Consider the following 6,550-nt stretch of genomic DNA (forward strand, 5'->3'; position numbering starts at 1 on the left):
CCTGCCAAAAAGTGATTTTAAGTCCTGCCTATTGACTCAATGGGTGTTTCTGCCTCAAAATGCTTTGATATCAATAAGGAGAGGTATATTGGACAGATTATAGCACACTCAGTCATTTGAGTCAACAGGCAGGAGCTAAAATCACTTCTTAGCTGGTGAAAAACGGCATTATTTTGTTAGGGCTTTAAAGGCATTTTCAACAGGTATAAAGGTCTGACTGAGCTACAATTTGTCCAATATGACTCTCCTTATATATATTAAGGCATTTTGAGAGAGAAACAGCCTTTCAGTGAACAGGCAGGAGCTGAAATCCCCTTTTGGCAGGTGAAAAACTGCAATATTTTATTTTTTGGTAATATTGGGCCTTTAAAAGTATTTCAGCAGGTAAAAAAAAAACAGGCTGCACTCTGGCTGCACTGCTTTAACAGGCTGAGCGCGCTCCCGCGACGATCACATTTCAGCGTGGCACCGGCATCCAAACACTGAGACAGACACCAATCAATAGCATTACAGTACCTGAAATCAGCAACAAACAACCCTGTCCTACAGAAAACCGTAAAAGAAGGAAAAGAAACACTCAACAGTCCTTTGTCATTCAACCTGCACTTGCAGAGCACCCAACCATCCAAACCCTGGATGCATCACCTCCCTGATCACCCCCGATGATCTTCACACCCTGACCACAACCTTATCTCTCACCTGATTCTCACCACATGCACGACACAAGTTTTTGTTGAGTTGAGTTGAGTTGAGTTGAGTTTTGTGCCTTGGTCCACATAATAAATGAATCCAAACATGGATAGTTCAGGGCTTCAGCCAATCAGCAATCAGGCCCCAGTTATTCTAGTCTAGTGTCCTACATATGGAGGAAGTTTGCTGCTAAGTAGGAAACGTGTGACTGACTCATTCACACTTTGCTTTCAGACAATATTGTCAGAACTTCTTCCATATCAGCAGCTTTAAATCTCAACAGACTTTGTGCCATAATGCATTTGTAGGCCACATCTTGTAGCCAGTTCAAACACGTATTCTGTTTTTGTTTACTGTATTTTGCCTGTTTAATTTTCACGTCCTTAGCACAGTCTTGTGATATTTGTCACTTTACATCCCTGTGATAAATACAAATCCTTAAATCACGTATTAATTTTATTTAGTACTATAGGCCTATACAGTATTTTAGACATGAGATTTTTTTAAACATTAAATTAATCTGCAGATTGTTATTTTACAAACTCAGTATCTGAACAATAATGCATTTTTGTAGCATAAACAGTTATAAATGTATCTTTTGTGAAATTTCAAAATGCTGTTAACATATTAGTGCATCAGTAATGTGATTAAATCCTCTTGTATTGTCAGGGTTCAGCAGCATAATGAGTGTTTTTACATTCAGTACAGTACTTTAGATGCATTATGCTCCTTTAGTTACATTTTTTTTTTAAATTTACAATGTGGTAAAAGACCTCTTTACTTCTTCCGTAGGTGACGCTACAATGTTCACATACAAATATAACTAGCATGTTCTGTTTAACGATACACTTTACAAAAGCAGCAAGAAGTTTGCATACCAGCCCATTAAAATGAAACATTTCCAGATCAATATGAAATTCCTGGAAATGTAGAGAGAGCCCTTGATAAGACATAATGTGAGAGAGTGGCTGAAACCATAAGAAAGACGCTTTGAAGGAGTTTGGCCAATAAATCTGATTATGATTGAACACAAAGTTGTCGTCATGACAGTAGATGATGCATCAGTTATGGGTGTTGCTGCAAAATAGCTCCAAGCTCTAAAATGTGGATGCTTCACACACATCTTCCATCAAAGATTCAACACAGAAGATCTATACAATCAGCTCAGTTTTAAGGTGGACACCCAAGATTAGCATCAATAATTCAATAACCGTTCCTCAGTTATGGCGCTGAATAGTGTGTTCGTGCCGAACCTTTTGAGGTTACAACTGTCACTCAAAGTCGGCTGGGAGGCTGCAGCCCCTCTGTCACCCTGAACAGGATAAAGCAGGGATATAGATCGATCGATTTTGATGTCACAGCAAAGTTGACCTTTGGCCTTTGGGGTACAGAGTGTCATCACTTTATCATTTTATCCTGTTAGATATCTGTGGGATGTTTTGTCCTTAATAGTGTATGAATTGTGTGAGTTTTTGCCACAGATGTGTTTTGTGAGGTGACACAAAATCTTAGTTCATCCTTGAGTCCTTGAGCTGTCGGCGGTACGGAGGCATTATAAAGTGAGTTATTTCACATTATTGAGCAACTCAGATGAATCGTGCAGTGAGCTGCTCAGTGCTGTTTCAACCACAAGTTCAAAACAAGTGAAGTCACTGTTGACAGCGGAAAAAACTGTGTTGCACAGTGGCTTGTGAGGTTTCACCTTTTTTTTTTGGCCAAACACCAACACCACATATGCGTATAGTCTACCTGCTAGTTTAATGATAAAAAGGGGGACATAGGCTCGACCTATAGCCCACACACGCTGCAGAAAACCCAGCAGTGGTGAGTGGGAGACGTGTAAAAGCAGATCTGAGCTGAAGGTCTGAATTCACAGTCCACTCAGATGTGAACAACAGTACCTCATGCATGCGTGATACCACTAAAATATCTGCTGTAAGCTGATAACAACGGTTTGATAAAGCAGAACCTCGCAGCCATCTGTTTCATTTATTATTAGAACAACATCTTGTGAATCTTTCTTTAAAAACAAGCAGCCCTTATTGTAACGCTTGACGTGTGTAGGTGACAAATAACAAACATAACACAAAAACCCAGCTGACTCACCCGTACATGAAAATGACTGAAGCAGTGGCTTGTGTGATCGCACATCTTTGTGACATTTCAACGCCCTTCTATTCTAAAATAAATAGCTGAGTGGAAGGAGCAGTTTCCTCCTCTCCACCTGAACTGTTAGTCATACACTGACACAGATGGGCCGATCAGCAGCCTGCCAGCAGGACTTGGAAGTACCGTAATGCAAATTAATCCAAATGATTGATCTCTGAACCTGGCAGATTGAATGCCAAAACTGTAGTAGACATATAACAGGTGCAAATATTCTTGTTACATACTTTGACAATGATGTATCACACTCCACTCTCACTGTTTACAACTGATTCACATCCAGGTTATGATTAGAATTTTAAAGTATCCTGATGGTTCCCGCACCTCCAGTCACTTTGTAGTAGTCTTCATATGGAGATAAGCGTTGAGAGGAAATGCAGTTATGAGTGCAGAGAAACTTGATAGGTGTGAAGGAGCCTAACGCATCCCTGCACCGACACACAATCACAAGTCTGGATACTACTGCAAGAAAGATGGAGAGCTGAATCTGTGGTCCATGTAGACATATTACCAAAGCATGACTAAAGCCAGGCCACTAGTTTGCATGTAAACACATAAATGGCACCTATAAGTTCCCAACTGTCTCAAAAAAGCTGATTTAAAGGATGTTTTGTCACGTTTTGCAGGTTGAGCTGCACAGAAAGGTTTGCTTCCCTTCTCGGAGGTCATCGTGAAAAAAGGTCAAATGAATCCACACCATCTTGCTCCTGATTTTAAGGTGTCAGACTGATAATGGAGTTTTTCTTCACACTTACTGGCCGGTCTCCGTTTCAGTCATTTCCATTTTTATTCCTGCAGCTCGCGCCTGACTTTACAGAGATCTGTGGATAACAGCAAATGTGTCGCTGCATGGGGATGATGAGTTAATTCATCATTTTAATTGGACATATGGTATGTTTTCAAGGTTGCATGGTGCTATTGACATGATACACAATATAATGTACACAGTACAATGAAGTGAATCATCACCACCCACTCATTCCTGATTCAAGATCTTTTTTCCTGCACTCTTTCACTCTTTTAACAAGCTACCGATTTAATTTCCCTTTTTCAAAGAGCCTTTTTCATCTCCATCCTCTCAGTCATATCCCTTGTATCAATACACAAAACTGTTTCCAGTTGGAAAAAAAAAAAAAAAAATTTCCCTTAAATTTATTTTTAACACAGTCATATTTGCACTTATTAAACACCTTCTTCCTCAGAGGCACAATATCAGCTTTCAGCTTACAGCATTTCATAGAAACAGCAGCTGTTAAAGCCTGACAGGGTTTGCAGTCCTTTTGTTTAAAATATGTATATTTTATTTCTGAAATATGAAAAACTAAGAGATATTATGTAGGTGATTAAAGGACTTTTCAGGATAATTACAGTAAAAATGTGTGAAATCAAACCTCCTTTCTGAGCATATTCCTTAATATTGTGAGAACATGTTCAAAGTTTTACTCCTGTGATGTTTTTCTGGTCTAAAAACAGTTTGTGGGTTTCTGCAAAAGCACACATCCTGTTGCAGCTTTAAAAAAAGATGCCACTGTTCAGTAGCATCATGTGCAGCTTAAACATGCAACAGACTCCAGAGTCTTATTGTCTTGTTGATGCAGTAAAGTAAGAGTTATTTTTAAACTATCGTAAGCATTGTCCTCAGTTGAAGCTTCATTAACATGGCAGACTATTCAAATAAGACAAGCGAAGGTAAGTCTTTAATTAAGATACAGAAAATATCCTCTAAATGTGAGCCGTAAAATGAGAACTTTTGATTTAGCCCAATGAGATGTAAAGGGTACTTACAAACATTTACTTCTAAAATGTTAATATAAAGATTTTTGGTATTCATCAAAAGTACTCAGATCAATACAGACTTTTGCCAGTCATTTGAAAATAAGAGTGCCTGTGTAAGAGCTGCAGCTGGAGCAGCCAATATTGTTTGTTTTTTACACCTGATCTATATAGAAATAATAGAGGGAAATCCGTTTGACCCTTTTTGACTGTAGAAAATAAACACTAAACTGTCAGCCAACATGCAGTGTATTCTTTCATCACTTTGTATTTTAATAAGCAGTCAGCTACCCATCTTTGCCCACTGTTGATTTGCCACCACAGGACACTCTGCTATCAGTAATTTATTTCAAAGTGAACTTTAGAGAATGTGAAAGGGCTTTTCACTTCACTCTGCAGCTCTGTCTCTTTTATAACATCTTTCATCTCATTGTCTGGGTTTATTAGCGACGGTTTTTCAGTTTTGATACTAAACTTCAATGTTCACTCTCAGCCGTCTCATTGCATTGTTTCTTGATGCAGCAGGAGTTTTCTGTTGAAAAGTGACTGTGTGCTGCCCGGGACAAAGTGGCAGGCAAAGTTTATGATCGTTGGCACATTTTGGAAGCAAAAGAGACAAATATTTCCCTCAGAGGTTTGTGGAAAGTAAAAACAAATAGAGAGGGAATACTGGAATTCAACCAGCGGGCCAGGAACTGAAAGACAACATTTCTCTCTGTCTGCTGGACGCACAAGAGGCAACAGGTTTTGTACAACATTGGCCAATTTTATATGGAGATAGATATTCAATATAAGTATACAAAAAAGAAAAAAAGAATAGACTCAGCAGATGCACCAGAAAGAAGAGCTTTGCATATAGATGTAATCTCTTTTATTTATTCCACATTGTTGTGGTCCAATCAAATAGAAATTAGTCTCTCTGTTGGGGGCAAAAGGTCAGCTGACCAAACACAACATAGCTCATGCCTAATGAAAACTCAAGGACAACTTCAGGATGATCCCAGCATTATGAGTAGTCTAATGTGATGCTGCCATAGCAACAACGTGAGCAGATCGGGTCAGAAACTCTGATGAATGTGTAAAACACTCAGGGGCATGTGTGAGTATTACACAGTGGGTTAATTAGGCTGATACAGTTTAGCCTGAAGGCAACATGCAACACTGTGTACAGAACGTGTTTCATAGTGTAATTAGGTAACGCAGCACCACGATGTGAACAGTAATATTCATGTTGATATCACTTATTTCTAACAGAGAGCCTCTCCATCAGATATCACTCAGACATGATGCTTGGACTGTAAATATATGTCCGAGCTGTTGAGTTTTCGAGACGTCAGCAGAACCTCAGAGACTAAACAATAAAAAATAATAACATTCTTTTACTCCACATAACTTCTAATATAATCATGTCAGGCTAAATCAACTAAAATGTATATGAAAGGTTGTACCCAGCTCTGAGATACCTTTCACTTGATGTAGCGGCGCAGCAAAACAAATTGTGTGTTGAATATTTTACTGGATCGTTTTACAAGGCTTCATTTAAGTGTTTTAGAGTAGAGTAACACCGTGTGAAACAAAGCTTTGCAAATGGTTTATGGGGTAGGAAATGCATCCAACACACTTTGCTGAACTTGTATTCTTGCAAAAGAAAAACTTGCAGCAAGCACACAGTATACAGATTCATGCATGCAGAAGTGCTTCAGAACAAACCACATCTTGTGCTGCTGACGACTGAGCGGAGTGACCATAAATCTCTTGCCTGGGGCAACGATGCTGTACTTGTTTGCACAGTTTAGTTTACTGCCTTGTCTTTTCCAACGGGGATTTAACAGTCTACTGGCTTGAAGTTTACACCTCTTACTGCCAGGCACCTTTTTCAAAAATATTGTTCCAGGCTCATACAATCACCGACTTATTCAGC

This window comes from Embiotoca jacksoni, unplaced genomic scaffold (genome assembly GCF_022577435.1).
Source record: "Embiotoca jacksoni isolate LCO1_2020_lvr unplaced genomic scaffold, fEmbJac1.0.p SCAF_1, whole genome shotgun sequence".
In the NCBI taxonomy this organism is placed as follows: Eukaryota; Metazoa; Chordata; class Actinopteri; family Embiotocidae; genus Embiotoca; species Embiotoca jacksoni.